The 18,243-nt window shown below is 38.9% G+C and overlaps 1 protein-coding gene across 1 annotated transcript in view; it reads right to left on the bottom strand.

Annotated features, from left to right (window-relative positions):
* The window catches only part of GAP43 (growth associated protein 43), a 108,436-nt gene that overhangs the window by 24,058 nt on the left and 66,135 nt on the right, over positions 1-18,243 (bottom strand). The gene's annotated exons all lie outside the window — the stretch shown is intronic.

Genomic DNA, 18,243 nt, shown 5'->3' with positions numbered 1-18,243 from the left:
TAGACTTCCAGGATGTCCAGAAAGCCCAGAGAGTTCCAAAGTGATTGGACTCGAAGAGGAACACACCAAGGCACATCATAACGAAGTCACACAAGATTAAAGATAAGGACAGAATCTTAAAAGCAGCAAGAAAAAAGAAGACAGTTAACTACAAAGGAGTTCTCATAAAACTGTCAGATGATTTCTCAAAAGAAACCTTGCAGGCAAGTAGGGGCTGGGAAGAAGTATTTGAAGTCATGAAGGGCAAGGACCTGCATCCAAGATTGCTCTATCCAACAAAGCTTTCATTTAGAATGAAAGGTCAGATCAAGTGCTTCCCAGATAAGGCCAAGTTAAATGAGTTCACCAACACTAAGCCCTTATTATGTGAAATGTTAAAAGAACTTGTCTAAGAATAGAAGATCAAAAACTATGTACAGCAAAATGACAACAAACCCACAACTACCAACAACTGAACCTAAAACACAAACTAAGCAAACAACTTGAACAGGAATAGAATCACAGAAATGGCAATCACATGGAATGTTATCAATGGGGAGGGAGAGGGGGGAAATGGGAGCAAAGGTACAGGGAATAAGAAGCAGAATAGGTAGGCACAAAATAGAGAGGGGGAGGTTAAGAATACTACAGGGAATGGAGAAGCCAGTGAACTTACATGTACAACCCACGGACATAAACTGCGTGTGGCGGGGGGAGTGCTGGAGCATGAGGGGGGCGGTACAGGGAAGAAGGGGAGAAAGGGGAGAAAAAATTGGGACAACTGTAATCGCATAATCAATAAAATGTACTTAAAAAAAGAAAGAAACTCCAACATTGAGAAACCAGGAAATGAAGAAGAAAAGCAAAGGTAACTGAAAGAGAATAGCCACTGTGTTGGGAGAAAAATCAGGAATAGGTAACATGCTGGATGAGCAGTAACTAGTAACAAAATAATTTCAAAGAGTAGAGAGCGGTCAAAAAACCAGTGCTACTGGTAGATTTATAAAAAAAGGCCTTAGAATTGACCATTGGATTTGAGCAACATGAGGTCATTATAACTTTGGCAAGTTATTTCAGTGTAGCATGGGAGGTCAAGTGTGATTGTTATGGATTCCAGAGAGAAGAGGAATAAGTAAACTGGAGACTGTGAATATAGACAACTCTGGTTAGGAACACAGACTGTGCAGCTAGACTGCTGCTGCTTGAATCTGGAACCCACCACTTCTCAAAGGTGACACCTCGGGCAAGTTATGTGACATTCCTGGGTCTTGATTTCTCCACCTACAAAATGAGGACATAGTGCCTACCTCCCAGGTGGTTGTGTGCTTCAATGATATGCTCAGTAAGTATTAACGAAAATAGTCTTTACTATCACTTCTCTTAGTCCTTAAAAAGATAGAACCTTTGTGAGCAAGTTCCATTATCAGCGCTGGAGACTAAAATGATAAAACCTGTTGCTTGAGCGACTATGATGAAGATGCTGCCAACTTCGATCTCCTGTCATAGTCCTTTACGACAGATTTGGACTCAACCACCTCAAGGCAGTGATATGTTTCACTATTCACATGGCATAAGGTTCTGGTTTAATAAAAACATGGTCTAGTGACCCAGGGTGCTTCATTAATTTCAGGTCTTCCAAGCACTAATATTCTTCAACACCCAAAGATTTTTTTTTTCCGGTCACATTGAACTTCAGTGGTAGTTCATATAAAGTACTTGGAAATATATAAAATTCACGGCATTAAGGCACTGACAGTTCTGTGCTAGGGAACAGTACATCTGGTGTTCTGTCACACAGACATCTCTATCAACCAACATTTCTTCACCACAATAAAAATTGACATTTGTGTAATGGTCTTGAAATATTTTATGATTATGATTACTGTACTTCTAATGTTGTATATATTTTATTATATCCCAACTGAAAACTCAATAACAACACAGATGGCAATTATTAATCAAAACATGTCATTAAAAGATTAACCAGCATATTTCATTACCTAATCACAGTGGAGAACACAGACTTTACTGTAAATGTGCTGTTCCTTTTTTATCTTGAGGTCATCCAAGTTAAGTAACAAGAAAACAATAAAAGTAATTATATAGAGAAAGCAGAAATGAGATGCTGATGTAGTCACACTCACTAGCCATGTGGCCTAAGATGTTTAAGTTCTCTTGCTTCTGTTCCCTCATCTACAAAGAAGGACAGTGACACCCCTCATCACAGGGTCGTTGTGAGGTTTAAACACGAAACTCCATGCAGAGAATTTAGCAGAGAGGCCAGCAGAAGACTAGTTACTCTTACACACATTGTTGTCTTCATTGGTTTTACTGTTGCTATTGCACTTGTTCTATGGTGAGGACCTAAAAGAGACCACCAGATCAAAGACTGAGTCATTCAAAGCCATCAAATATGCATTAAGTTAATTGGCTTCACTTGTAACTAAGGCTTGAGTTAATATTAGAAATCTAGAGTCACCATGGTCTTTGTGAGGAAGTTTCAATTAATTATAGGAGCTCAATAAACATACATGGCAACGTGCTATATTGATATGGATTTACTTCAGATAGAGATGGCTTTTGGGGTGGGGCTAGAAAAAAGTCTTCCCTTCGATTTCTAGGCTGCCTGCAACAGCAGTCACAGCCACTTCATTCTTAGAGAGCTGCATGCGTAGCTTCCTGAATGGTCGCACCCTCCTGAAGTGACAGGAGGAGAAATGGCTGCTGTCCCCCCCCACCTTCCTCCTTCCTGTCCCCTGCAGCCGCCTGCCTGCCAGTCCAGCAGACACGTGCCAGCCATGAGCTGCCTGCCTCACTGGGATCCTGGGCTCCATTAATAAGTCCTGCAAGGCTGATAATTGGGGATTTGTGGAGCCTGCAGTCTTTCAATAAGCCAGGTTGTTATGGAAACCAGAGGCAGCCCTCCATGTCCACAGAATTGATCCTGAAAATAAAATAAAATAAAATAAAATAAAAATAAAAGTGGGATGTTGGAAAGGATCATTTCAGTACACCCTCTCCACATTCCCCATCCTTGTATTTTAGAAGTTCACCTCCAATTTGCATGTGTGAGAATTCCCAATGCTTCTCCCTTCTTGTTCTCCCTTTCAGCACCCCCTACTCCTTTCTTTATTACATACAGAGGACTGTTTTTCCACCTCTAGCAGAGAATCAGTTGAGCAGGGCACTACAGGAACACCAGAGTAGACACTCTAAGTCTAATTTAACACCACGGCATTAATTCCAATTATTTGAGCCAAGAAATTAGCCATGAATATCAGTGTGCTTTCCCCACTATTGAAATAACAATAACTGAACAGGATTAAAAAATGGTCTCAGAGTCTCTTACTGGCCTCTCAAAAGGTATTGTTCTGTAGCAACATGGCTACCACCCACGATGAGTCATGGTATTGTGTCCAAAGAAAGGAGTGTCCAGCTTTCAAACTTACTCTTTTACAGAGTAAAAGGGAGCGGTTTTCTTGGACTACTTTTAAAAAATTAAGTGACAACCTCCTTACAATAAAAATCCGATTACTCCCCCTGGTTAAAAAGTCCAGGCAGGATGCCACAGCACAACTGGCTGGGAGGCCTGTGAAGAGCCCTAAATGAATCCAGCTTGGAGGCTGCTGTGGGCCCAGAAAGGCGGACTCAGCCCCTGCGTTGCAAGGACCAGGACCATTGTTTCCTGAAACACTTCCCGTTTCCTTCCAGCAGAGGGCACCAGCGTAACTCCTTTTCCAGTTGTGGAGCCTGGATGAAAGGTGAAGTCTGGAAGAAATGACTCCAGGCCAAGCAATAGAAAATAAACAACCTATTGTGACCTGGATTCTACTTTAAAGCTGTTCTGAAATTAATTTTTATTATACAGTTCTTTCAAATGGCTAAAAACTGAGCCTCAGTGCTGTTCGTCAAAGCCTCTTTATTGACTAAGCTAAAATTATTAGTAGACTTTGAACTGAATAAGTGAGAGTGGATTGTGCTATGTGTACTCCTTGTAGAGATACCAGAGTTATTCTTGGGGCAACAATAATGTAATAAAGTAAAACTCCAACCACCCTCTATTCACTACGACACCAAGAGGGAAGTCCTCTTACAGCTTCGAGGCTTTTAAATAAGTGGATCCAGGATATCCCACCTTCCCCCAATTAACACCCATGTCCAGGGCCAGGGTCCATCCACACCAATACTCCAGAGCGATGTTCACTTCTTTCCTTTGGACCCTACTTGCCATCCTGACGTCTGCATTCCTTCTCTGCCACTACCAACGGCAGCTTGCCAGCTGACACGCACTTACGTTGTTCCTACCTGGCTGGTCCTAGATTTTTTTTTAAGATCCTATTTTTTTTTCCTCAACCAGATTGTAACTTCCATGACAACAGACTTTCACTTTTATACATCTATATGCTTGATAGTGCCTAGTGCAACATGAAAATTATATATACTAACAAAATTATTGAATGGCAGGAAAATACTGTCATGGGGACATCTGGGTTTATCTCCTCTGCTCTCATACTAGCTCATTATGTGACCTCGGACAGACCAGGCAGCCTGAATCCCTGAATACATTCTGTCTTTAAAACACACAGCTACACGACCTACCCTAATGACATTCAAGTACAGGGAACTTATTCTACTTGTGTCATGGTCCCAGCTGAGTATCTGATGAAATACAAGACATGAGAATACCATCCATGTGCACATACAATATAACACATTGCAAATGACCTAGTTCCCAGGTCTAGGTGATTTTTAAGCTTTCTTTTAGGTTTGAGACTGTAAGATTGAACCAAGATATGACAGTTGATAGCTGGTATCTACCTAGAAAGAGTGTATTAGCTATTTCCCTTAGGGGACCCCAATAGTTTCTATCAAATCCCTAGATTGCACTTTCTGAGGGACCAATTACATGGGGCCTAGCATCACTACCCGGTGGCGCTGGCTGACTTCCAGACTCAGTCATCAGTGATAATGTAAGAACTCGGTAATCTTGCTGAGCTACAAGGTAAGCCAAATAGAAGTCTCTGTCTCCCAGAAGAGACTGCAAATCAATGTGTCTTCCTTGCAGGCCATAAACCACATCCTATTTACACATTAATTTCCTTTATAAAATCACAAGTGTACTGCCAAGAAAAAAAAATGTTTCAGTTAAAAGGAACCAGAAGTAAGGCACTTTCTATGTGTTCAATGAAAGATAGTAGCATCCACTTTACAAGTGATCTATTTAATACTAACCACTACCAAGTTCAGTAACGAGGATATTATATTATGGAAAAACTGATGGTATAGAGCTGGTTAGGGAGAGGACCTCTGACTCAAACAATGACAAGTTCAATTCCAACACCTGTGGCCCTTCCCTTGCACTGCAGGCCTCCAAGGAAGAGTTGGCTAAATGCATGGCTGTTGCAATTCTCTGTCTACTGTTGCAGCATCCATTACATACCGTACTTTTCTTATGTAGCTCTTTATACACTTTGAAATACTTTACTTTGGATCACCAAAAAAGTTATTTTTAAAAATATATTTTATTGATTATGCCATTGCCATTGTCCCATTTCTCCCCCTTCATTCCTCTCCACCCTGCACACCCTCTCCCACCCACATTCCTCCCCTTTAGTTCATGTCCATGTGTCATAAGTTCTTTAGCTTCTACATTTCCCACACTACTCTTGCCCTCCCCCTATTTTCACTGCACTGTCCATGCTACTTATTCTCTGTACCTTCTCCCCAGCCCTCCTCCTCCCACTTCCCTGTTGCTAACCCTCCATGTGATCTCCATTTCTGTGGCTCTGCTCCTGATCTAGCTGTCCACTTAAGTTTGCTTTTGTTTTAGGTGTGGTTGTTAATAATTGTGAGTTTGCTGTCCTTTCACTGTTCATCTTTTTTATCTTCTTTTTCTTAGATAAATCCCTTTAACATTTCATATAATAAGGGCTTAGTGATGATGAACTCCTTGAATTTGATCTTATCTGAGAAGTATTTTATCTGCCCTTCCATTCTAAATGAAAGCTTTGCTGGATAGAGCAATCTTAGATGTAGGCCCTTGCATTTCATTTTAATAAAAGTTTCTTTTTATTTACTGGAAAGATTTCCTTCCACTATATTACCTATGGAAATGTGACAAACTGTCTTTGTTTTAACTATCTGCAATTTGAAGACCTGCCCAGGGGATTTCCATATAGGGTGAGAGGAACATGAGAACTTACTGCAGATTGTCAGTATAAAAATAAAGCAAAATGATGAACTGAGGACCTATGCTGCACCAGGTTCTTTAAATATGTTACATTATTAAATTCTCACAACAATTGTTTGAGGGTGGCAGTACTATCTCTATATTATGGATGAAGATACTGGGGTTCAACAAATCATAAAAGCCACACAAGGAGAAGCCTGGAAGTGAACCCAGGACAGTCCAATTCTAATACTGCTTCCATATGAGCATTCTAAGTAAAAAAAGTTTCTGAACTGTGCCTTGGAATTTGTATGAAAACAGACTAACATTTAAACTTGTGGAATAATGAAACTCCACTTTTCCTTTTCCTCCTGGTAGCAAGCACAGGCAGAGCCTCTCTCTGGTGTGCTGAGGCGGGGTTACTGGAAACCAAGGCTGTGGAAGGGCTCTAACAACAGTGAGCCTGGTGTGTGTGCATTGGGGGGGGGGGTGTCTGTGTCTCCTTAGGGAGCTGGGCCCCATCTGCCACTTAGACCTGCTCAAAGACAGAAAATCCATTTGCCAAGGAGCCCTTTAGGGCCTGCTATTTGTAAAGTCAAGAACAGAGATTACTAGGAATGAAAGACAGCTGAAGAACTGTATCATTTGACCAGAGAGGAACGTACGTTTGTCCTGCCCATGCCAGACAGGGTGTTAAGTGCAGAGCTACAGGGAACCCACTTGGTACCCAGCTCAGCACCTCTCCTCTGCTCTGCACTGCCCCTCACAGTCCTGCTTGCCCCATGCTTTCTCCTCTTTTCTGCCTTCTCTTTCTTGACTTCCTTCCTGATTCTTTCTGCCTCTAATACTTCCGTTTCTGGTCCTCTACTGCTTTTCTTCTCGCTTGACTTTCTCCCATTTCTATCCCTACCTCTTTCTTCCTCCTTCCCCTTTCTCTTCCTTCATTAAAAAGTTCTTATCCACCACTCCACCTGGTTCTTCGTAGGAGCCCAAACTTCTTTCACAGTCTGTGTGAAATTTTCAGAGTTTGAACATTTTCTTCATTTGAGCCAAATTTTCCTTTCTGAGCCAAACATCCTCCTCAAGATTCAGTGTCTGGGTACCTGGGTGATGTTGAGAAGTAGGTCCTGGAAACGAGGCTTCTAATTTATAAAGTCTAAGAGTTGGGTTGCAAGCAGTAAAAATGGGCAGCTGCCTGAAACATTTTAGCTCCTTTTGTGGGCTTTTAACTGGAAAAGTGAAATAATTATTTCCTTTTCTCAAACTGCTTATAAAAAGAACTCTCTTTTCATAGGTGAAATTCATATTATTAGTCAATTGGTGGACATCCCTTGAGGTCTGTGTGACAGCCTCCATTTGTAACACTGCAGATACTGTGCTAAAGAATGCCAAGTCCTTGTCTTCGAGGGATGGAAAGTCTAGTGAGAAGTAAATAAGTTAGTTTAGATAGATATGCAGTCATTTTTAGGCATAAAGATTGATATGGAAAATCCATGTAGAACTGATTGGGTTGGCAGGGGTGGCGCTATTTTAGTAAATGGGGAATGAATTTTCTGAGGAAGTGACATCCAAGTGGAGATCTAAGTGATGAGAAGTGGCTATGGGAAAATCAAAGGAGAAAGCAAGTGCAAAGCCCCCAAGCTGGTGTGTTCAGAGACTTTAAGAAAGTATATGGCTAGGTCAGAGAGATCAAGCAGAAGTCAGATCACAGGCAGCCTTTTGTCCATGGTAATAGCTTAGATTTCATTTGGGTTGTAAAAAGTAAGCATTGGAAGGTTTTCTGTAGGGTATTTATATGCAGAGATATAAGTATGTAGTTTTGTATGAATGGTCTTCAAAGTAGTCTGTTAGAAATTAAAAGAATTAGTGGCAGCCTCTCAAACCCCAAGCCTAAGATTATTATAATATTATTGGATCTACTCCTTTTATCCCAATAGGTTGCTTCATGTGATGCTAATCATTCAAGTGGCATTTAGAATGTTGGTCAGTGGAGTTAAATAAGAACTGGCCCCATTACCCATGGGTGTTTTCCTCTTAGGCATCCTTTTTAGATAAGCACAATCAGCCATCATCTACTGGGGATGAGTAGTGAGAAAAAGGTGATGGATTTTTCAGGATTCCTGAGGCAGATTTTGGGCTTTAACTTCCTAGAAATCTTACTTTTGTGGACACTTCAAAATTATACAGCTGTAATTCCTTCAGTGGTATCTTATCAGAGAGAATGTTTTGTTTATACAATTATGTTACAAATTGGACTTGAACTAAATAGTATTGCATTAGTACTGTTTCTTTTTTCTAGAGACCCAGAAGCCATGGATGTAGTAATTTTACTTAGTTTTGATTAGTAACCCTGAATCAGTTACCAAACTTTCACTTGTTTATAATTCATACTATAAAAAAATTATTTGAATTTGGATAATTCCTATAATATATCTGGGAAGATCATCTATTTGTAAAAATAAACAATATGGGCTAAGTATAGAGTGGACACCTGAATAAAAAAATGAGTTTTAAATTATCTTCTGTCAAGTTTTAATCATGCCAAAATTCAAGGACTTTTGAACATGGCCTTAAATTACTTAAGAAAATTACTTAAGAACAGTAATTTCAATAATTACCTGTTAAAATGTCAACATTTTACCAAGATCCAGAGGGGTCACTGGGGGGACAGAGGACTGTGTGACTGGAGGACTGGGGCCCAGCCAGCCTGGCCTCTGCCAAACAGCTCCAGACCCCGAAGCCACTCCTGAGGTGCTTGGAATTCCAGGGCTTTAGGGAACCTAATCCAAAGTCACTGATTCAGGCGTTTAAAACAAGGGCTTAGAAAATGAAAGTTCCTTGGGCTTATCTCTATAAAACATTTTTATAAATTACCTCTGCATGGCTTTAACATTATAGAACCAAAGTAAACTAGAACATTGTTTGGTGGACCTAACCCTACAGTTAGAGGTTACTCAAATCAATCCCACCTGTGACTAAACAACTAGACTACAACATGAGAAAGGGTCTGTTGACCTTTGAAATGACACACATCACCTATCTCAGTCAGTGTGGTAGCATTTAACTGCACTCATTGTGAGGTACAGCTATAGTGAGTGAGGGGGGCTTATTGGGACATGATGATTTGTTGGCCACATGTAGAAAGTCATTGACAGAAAACTTCCTTAAATTTGTCATTTCCAAACTGTCCTTCACAGCCCAGAGAAAGTCTATTGACAGGGGAAGGATAGAAACAGAGTTAAAGGAGTTCTGAGCCTGTCTAGCTATCTCCATTTCCCCTACCATTCCTTTCGAAGCTGGATCAGCTCTCTTTGGAAGGTTAATATACAATATATGATATATAACTAATATATAATATGCATTTTTTAACAAATGACACCCATGCCGAGAATTATAACAACTTTTTATTCTACCCTCTGTAAATTCACTATTTCACAACGTTCCTCCCTAGAATTAAAAGCATCATTCTTCGTAAAAATTATTAAGACAAAAGGCAACACTTCCTCTGCATTAGAAGTTTAAAATGTCAGCAATTCAGAGAAATCATTCTGAATAATCCACTGAACACTAGCTGGAGAGATGTTTTATAACTATGGACAGACAGAAGAAATCATTTCACCACAATGAAACTCCTACAGAGTGTGGAGGAGGTGTGTGAGAGGACTGGCTGGGCTTCCACATGTGGCAGCTGAAATTCCAGAGGGATATTTCAGCAGCCTGGGGGTTCCACCTGAGAAGTGTGAGGTCTAAACCCTAAGCTGGGCTCCCCAACTTATAGCACCAGAGATGCAAAGGAATGTAGATAACATGCGATTGTGAAAAGCAGCAGGGTTTCTGTCTGCCAGGGAGAGACAGCTACAGACACAGAGAGCTTCTTACAGGGCCAACACACAAAGATTTGTGTGCAGCCACTTACCCTGGGCTCTGGCCGGGGGAGGGCAGTACGGACTGGAGACACTTGTGGAAACTCTGGGACTGGTGGCTCTGGGGAGACAACTGAAGAAACAGCTGCTAGAATCCCTGTGCTGGGTCATTCCCCATACCACAGAAGGCATCTTTCTCAGGCAGAGCACTCTTCTCCAAGTTCATCAACGTGAGGGTGGCAATAGCTCCTCCTTCAGGAATTACTCTGCCCCACCCTGTGGAGCTTAAGTCAGGCTTCTGATTATAGCTTGAAGCTATATCAGTGACTTTGATATATCACTTGAAGATATATCACTGATCAGCATAACAACTAAGGTGGAAAATATAAAGAAGCAGCCCAAATGGGAAGACAAAGAAACAGACCCCAAATAAAAGAACAAGAGAATTCTTCAGAAGAAGAACTGGATGAAATGGAGGGAAGAAATTTATTACTGAGAGAGTCCAGAGTAATGACTATAAGGATACTCAACAGCATGAAAAAAGGCAGAAACCATAAAAAAGGAACAGTCAGAAATAAAGAATGCAATATCCAAAAAGAAATAATACAATGGAAGCAATAAATAGGTTAGATGAAGCAGAAGATTGAATCAGTGATTTGGAAGACAAGGTAGAAAAAAATACCTAGGCAGAGCAGCAAAAACAAAAAAGAATTTTTAAAAAATGAGAAGAGCTTAAGAAATATTTTGGAAAAAATAAAGGGTAACAACATCCACATCATGGGAATACCAGAAGAAGAGCGTGAGCAAGTGATTGAGATCCGATTTGAAGAAATAAGGACTAAAAACTGATCATTATTTCCCTAATCTGGTGAAGGAAAAAGTCGCACAAGTCCAGGAAGCTCAGAGAGTCCCAAACAGGTTGGTCCCAAAGAGGCCTATACCCAGACACATCATAATTAAAATGACAAGGCTTAAAGACAAGGAGATAATCCTAAAATATACAAGAGAAAAGCAGGTAGTTACATACAGGGAGCAACAATTAGACTGTCATCTGATTTCTCAACAAAGCATTTCAGGCCAGGAGGGAGTGGTATGAAATATTCAAGGTGAAGAAAAAGCAAAGACCTACAACCATGGTTACTTTACCCAGAGGGGTTATCATTTAAAATTGAAGGAGAAATAAAGAGCTCCCCAGACAAGAAAAAGCTAAATGAGTTTGTTAACACCAAACTAGGACTGCAACAAATGTTACAGGACTTGTTAGAAGGAGAAGGAGAAGACAAAAATGAAGACAAAGAAGAAGGAGGAGAAGAGAAATTTTAAAAACAGGAAATAGCCTAAAAATAAAGTAGCACTAAATACATATCTATCAATAATCACTTTAAATATAAATGGCTTAAATGCTCCAACAAGAAGACACAAGGTAGCTGAATGGATAAGAAAACAAAACTCATTTATATGCTTCCTCCAAGAGACCCATCTCAGATTGAAAGATACACAGAGACTAAAAGTAAAGCAATGCAAAAAAAAATATTTCATGCAAATGGAAAAGAAAAAGTGGTAGGGGAGCAGTACTTATATCTGAAAAAATAGACTATAAAACCAAGGTTATAGTAAGAGGTCATAAAGGACACTATGTAAGCATAAAGGGAACAATACATCAAGACATATAACCCTTGTAAACATTTACACACCCAATTTAGGAGCAGCTAAATATGTAAAGCAAATCTTGATGGACATAGAGATACATTGATAGAAATAAATAATTGGGGATTTTAACACACCATTGACTTCAATGAGTAGATCTTCCAGACAGAAAATCAAGGAGACAGTGCCCTTAAATGACACACTAGATCACATGGATTTAATTGATATCTTCAGAGCACTTCACCACAAAGCAACAGAATATATATACTTTTCAAGTAGACATGGAACATTTTCTAGGATAGACCACATGTTAGGACAGAAAACAGGTCTTAATAAACTTAAAAAGATTGAAATCACGTTAAGCATCTTCTGTGACCACAATGCTATGAAGCTAGAAATCAATTACAAGGACACTGAAAAATGTGCAAAGAATGGGTCAACAACAGGATAAAGGAAGAAATCAGAAGATACCTTAAAACAAATGAAAATGATACAACAACCAAAATCTGTGAGATACTGGGAAAGCAATCCTAAGAGGGAACTTTATAGGATTACAGGCCTATTTCAAAAAATAAGAAAAAGCTCAAATAATCTAATTTCACACATAAAGGAATTTGAAAAAGAAAAACAAAGCCCAAAGTGAATAGAATGAAGGAAATAATAAAGATTAAAGCAGAAAAATGAAATAGAAATATAAAAAAACATACAAAAGATTAATGAATCAAAGGGCTGGTTCTTTGAAAACATAAACAAGACTGATAAACTTTTAACCAGACTCATCAAGAAAAAAAGAAAGGACCCAAATAAATAAAATCAGAATGGAAATATGAGAAATAACAACTGACACCAAAGAAATGCAAAGGATTGTAAGAAAATATTATGAACAACTATATGCCAACAAGTGAGACAACCTGGACAAAATGGATAACTCCTAGACACATAAAATCTCCCAAAACTAAATCAAGAAGAATCAGAAGTTGAATAGACAGATTAATGTAATGAAATTGAAGCAGTAATTAAAAAATACCCAACAAACAAAAGCCCTGGACTATATGGCTTCACAGGTGGATTATACCAAACATTCTAAGAAGAACTAAAATCTGTCCTTCTCAAACTATTTCATAAAATTCAAGAGGAGGGAAGCCTTCTAAAGTCATTTTACTGTGCCAGCATTATCCTAATTCCAAAAACAGATAAAGACACTACAAAGGAAGAAAATTATAGGCCAATATTTCTGATGAACACAAAAACTAAAATCCACAATAAAATATTAGCAAACTTAATACAGCAATGGCATCAAAAACATTATATGCCATTATCAGGTGAAATTTATTCTGAGAATACAAGTTTGGTACAATGTTCACAAATCAATAAGTGTGATATGCCACATAAACAAAATGAAGGATAAAAACCACATGGTCATATCAATAGATGCAGAAAAAGTATTACATAAAATCCAGTATGCATTAATGATAAAAACTCCCAGCAAAGCTGGAACAGAGGGAACACACCTACATGTAATAAAGGCCGTATATGACAAGCACTCTGCCAGCATCATATTTAATGGGCAAAAACTATAAGCATGCCCCTTAAGATTGGGAACAAGACAAGATGTCCACTCACACCTCTCTTATTCAACAGACTATGGGAAATCATAGACACAGCAATCAGACAAGAAGAAGAAACAAAAGGCACACAAATTGGAAAGGAAGAAGTAAAACCCTTTATTTGCAGAAGACATGATGCTGTACATAGAGAACCAAAAGATTCCACCAAGAAACTACTAGAACTGATAAATTAACTCAGGAAAGTAGCAGGATACAAAATTAATATCAATAAATCAGTTGTGTTTTATATGCTAATAATGAACTAACAGAAAGAAAAATTGAGGAAACAATCCCATTCACAATTGCTACAAAAAGAGTCAGATACCTAGGAATAAACCTAATCAATAATGTAGAAGACCTGTACTTGGAAAATGATAGGATGCTGAAGAAAGAAACTGAATAAGACACAATTACGTCAAAGCACATACGTGCTTGTTCATGGATTGGAAGAATTAACATCATTAAAATGTCCATACTACCCAAAGCAATTTATAGATTCAATGCAATTCCTATCAAGATTCCAATGATATATTTCACAGCACTAGAACTAATATTTCAAAAATTTATAGGGAACCACAAAAGGCCCCACATAGTAACAGTGATCCTGAGAAAAAAAAACAAAGTTGGAGAGATCATGCTACCTAATGTCAAACTACACTATAAGGTTATAGTAATCAAAACAGCATGTACTTGCATAAAAACAGACACATAGATCAATAGAACAGACTAGAGAGCCCAGAAATAAACCCACACATTCATAGTCAATCAATATTCAACAGAGAAAATAAGCACATACAATGGGCTCAAGACATTGTATTCAATAAACGGTGTTGGGGAAAATTGAACAGATATGTGCAGAAAAATAAAACTAGACCACCTTCTTACACCACACACAAAAATAAATTCAAAATGGACTAAAGACTTAAATGTTATACCCCAAACCATAAAAATATTACAAGAAAACATAGCAAAAATCTTGGACATTGATCATAGCAGTATTTTATTGGATATATCTTCCCAGTCAGGGAAATGAAGAGTAAACAAATGAGATGCATTGAATTAAAAAGTTTTTGCACAGCCAAGGAAATCATCAACAAAATAAAAAGACAACCCACATAATGGGAGAACATATCCAATACATCTAATAAGAAGTTAATATTCAGCCCTGGCTGGTGTGGCTCAGTGGACTGAGCTCAGGCTGTGAACCAAAGGGTCAACGGTTCAATTCACAATCAGGGCATATGCCTGGGTTTCAGGCCCGGTCCCCAGTGGGGGCCATGTGAGAGGCAACCACACATTGATGTTTCTCTCCCTCTCTTTCTCCTTCCCTTCCCCTCAAAGAACTTATAAAACTAAACACACACACAAAAAAAAACAATTAAAAAATGGGCAAAGGGCCTGAATAGACACTTCTTCAAAGAGGACATACAGATGACCAAAAGACATATAAAAAGATGCCCAAGGTCAATAATCATCAGACCAATGCAAATTAAAACCACAATGAGATATCACCTCACACCTGTCAGAATGGCCATCACCAATAAATCAACAAACAACAAGTTCTGGTGAGGATGTGGAAAAAGGGGAACCTTCTTGTGCTGTTGATGGGAAGGTAGATTGGTGTGGCCACTGTGAAAAGCAGTATGGAGATACCTCAAAAAATTAGAAATGGATTTGCCTTATGACCCAGTGGTCCCACTTCTGGGAATATATCCAAAGGAACCCAGAACACTAATTCTAAAGAGCATAAGCTCCCCTATGTTCATTGCAGCATTATTTACAATTGCCGACATATGGAAACAGCCCAAGTGTCCATCAGTAGATGAGAGGGTTCAATATCTATAGAATATTTACACAATGGAATACTACTTGGCCATAAAAAAGAAGAAAATTTTACACTTTGTGAGAGCATGAATGGACCTGGAGAGCATTATGCTAAGTGAAATAAGCAAATCAGAGAAAGAAAAATACAATATGATTTCACTCATATGTGAAATCTAATGAACAGACTGAACTAACAAGGAAAATGGGGACAGACTCATAGATAGCAAGATGACAGCTAGTGGCAGGGGGAGACTGTGGGTTGGAGGGATTGGTCAAAAAGGAAAAAAGATTCATGGACGTGGACAACAATATGGTGATTGCTGGGAGAAGACGGGTATAAGGGAACTAAATACGAATGAAAAAATACAAGAAAGATTAAATTAAAAAATAGAAATAAAAGTGAGCAATGCTTGCAATTCAATCCAACCCTGAATTCATCTCCAAAAAGATTTTAAAATTTTTTTAAAATAAAATCTCATCAAAAAGATGCAATGCGGATCTTGTGAGTACAGTACATTTATCCCTTCAGTAGCAATTATTTTCCAAGTTGAATAGCAAGTACAATTCCAGATTTTACCCATTTCCTTAACTTTAAATAAATGTCCAATGCATAACAGAAGTTATTGCAAATGTTAAAACTAATTCTCAAGGCTTCACATACATATGCATATAAACAGGTGAATATTATAAATAGATATGTATGTGCTTCTATACTGATACATTGCTTGGGAGCTGATAATTAGTATTCCAGTATTTTAGAGTTATCAAAAGTAAAGTTTATTAAGTCACTAAAACATAATGATTTGAGATATGGTGGAGCTGGCTCATGTTGGCTACTGAGATCATCACTTCCCAACTGTGTGTTCAACGACAACTCATCGGTAGCTTGGACTCAGCCATGGGGATAGTTAAACCATAGAGATTGTCAAACACTGTAAATGAAGGCTTTTTGAGTTTTGTGTAATTTTTTTCTTTATTGTTTTATTTTTATTTTTTAGAGAGCCAGTTTACTGACACACCACTGCAGATATATGATAAAACCATGGATCAGAATGATTTGTGCTTTGTTTTTTATACTGTAACACACACCCATGTGTGATCATCACACACCTCAGGGCGCATGGCCAGTAACTACAATGAATGCTACAGGGAGAGGCTGGAGAAGCAAATATTATTCTATGCGACGTAAAAATATGCAGAATGCTCGTTCGGACTCCTATTGCAACTTACCCCTGTGACAGAGACTCCTGATGTGATAAATATGTGTACCAAAGTACTGCCCAATCTTGAACATGAAAAACAATTCCATCATTTGTTGATTGGCACTCCTGCAAAACCCTGCTTTAGCAGCATAGTAGGAAAATAGAGATGGGTTTCTCCTCACAGTAGTTCAAAAGCAGTATGTAGCTTGACAACTGTACTAATTTTGTGTGTATACCACTATCAATGTCCCACAAACACAGTGGTATGTCTTAAATGGCTGACTTTCATTTGGGGTAAAAAGCATAAATAGTTCATTAGAAAGTGACAGGGTTTTGTTTTATTTTTTTTTTTTTACCATCTTGCTTTTTAAACTGGCAAGAAAAAAACACTGACTTGTTCCTTCCGATGAAAGCCAGGTTCTCCTATCAACCTACTGTGTAAGCCATCCATATTAAAGAAGAAAAAAGGGGAACAGAAATCTTACATTGTTGCTGTTCTTGCCAAAAGGATCTGACTATACCAATGAGAAAAATGTTGCAACCACATTGCTAAACTCTGGCTTTGTTGGCCCTGGTATTAGACTGGAGACAGTTCCACAAAGTGGGGTCCTGTATTTTTTACCACATACATGATGAGTTGCTTCAAGTTACAGTTTGTATGTGGGGGGGAAACCTGTGCAGCCCCCTATGCCAATGTCCTCTCTGGCCTGCAGACTGAATGATTCATAAGCTGTACACAAATTACGTTAATAGTCTGTTGAAAAGGAGGGTCAGCAACAGAAATGGGAAAGCCTATTTTCTGGTCTCTGTCCTGACACTGTTGATTTGGAAATGTATTAACAATTTATCCTATAGTGGGGCACAGCAGGTTCAGGAGACTCTTAACACCTTGTAAAGATTACTTAAACATGTCAAACAAGGAAAAGGAGCCAAGGAATCTGGCAGATCACTCCTTCCCTGGGTGTACCTGTCACACACTGGCAAGAGCCACACACACAGGTCACTCATGGAGCTGGAATGAAATTAATCACCTGCTTTCAGAAAGCAGCAGCCTTGGTTTCCTCTAGTTCTCAATATGTTTCTAAGCATAAGGTGAAATGCTCAGGTTGGTCTCTGAAGCTCTAAGTGGTTTGAAATCTGGCTACCTCGAGCCTGACGAATACCCGAGTAATGGCATGACTTTCCAGTTCTGAAGCAGCAGAAAGGTTGGCGGCAGCACAGCTCTCTGTTTGAGTAAGTGTCTGCCTCCCCTTGTCACTTAGAATCTGCATATACATTTATAATGTGTCATAACGTGGGCATTGTTGAAATGGTGATGATTTTGAGATTCTCTGTCCAACATTTTTTGTTTTATGAAAGGAAAAACTCAGACCCAAAGAACTCAAGGAATTTGCCTGCCCAAAGGTTAATATTTCTTTAAAGATTTTATTTGTTTATTTTCAGAGAGGAAGGGAGGGAGGGAGGAAGGGAGAGAGAGAGAGGGAGAGAAACATCAATGTGTGGTTGCCCCTCATGTACACCTCCACCAAGGACCTGGCCCCCAACCCAGGCATGCGTCCCAACTGGGAATTGAACCCATGACCCTGTGGTTTGCAGACTGGCACTCAACCCACTGAACAACACCAGCCAGGGCTCAAAGGCTGAAGTTCATCTAGTCTCTTGGACTTTCTCTACTATAATAACATTGGTCATTTATTCTTTACTCATTCATCAAATATTTACTATCTCCTATTTCCCAATAATTGTTATAGGTTCAAGGGATTCAACAATAAACAGAATATAGCATGGAACTACTTTTTTTTGACCAATGAATAATCTTCAATAGTTACTGCTGAATTGCAATGGATTAAAATTTTTTGAATGAGCTTTCTGTGCATGTGTGTGTGTGTTTTGCTTTTTGCAGAAAGTATCCCTTTTCATTAGCTACTTCTTGTCCTTCAAGACTCAGTTAA

Source organism: Artibeus jamaicensis, unplaced genomic scaffold, assembly GCF_021234435.1.
Source record: "Artibeus jamaicensis isolate MK-2021 breed Jamaican fruit bat unplaced genomic scaffold, CSHL_Jam_final contig_3126, whole genome shotgun sequence".
NCBI lineage: Eukaryota > Metazoa > Chordata > Mammalia > Chiroptera > Phyllostomidae > Artibeus > Artibeus jamaicensis.
The sequence above is the reverse complement of the archived record's forward strand: the minus strand, read 5'-3'. Positions and strand labels throughout refer to the sequence as shown.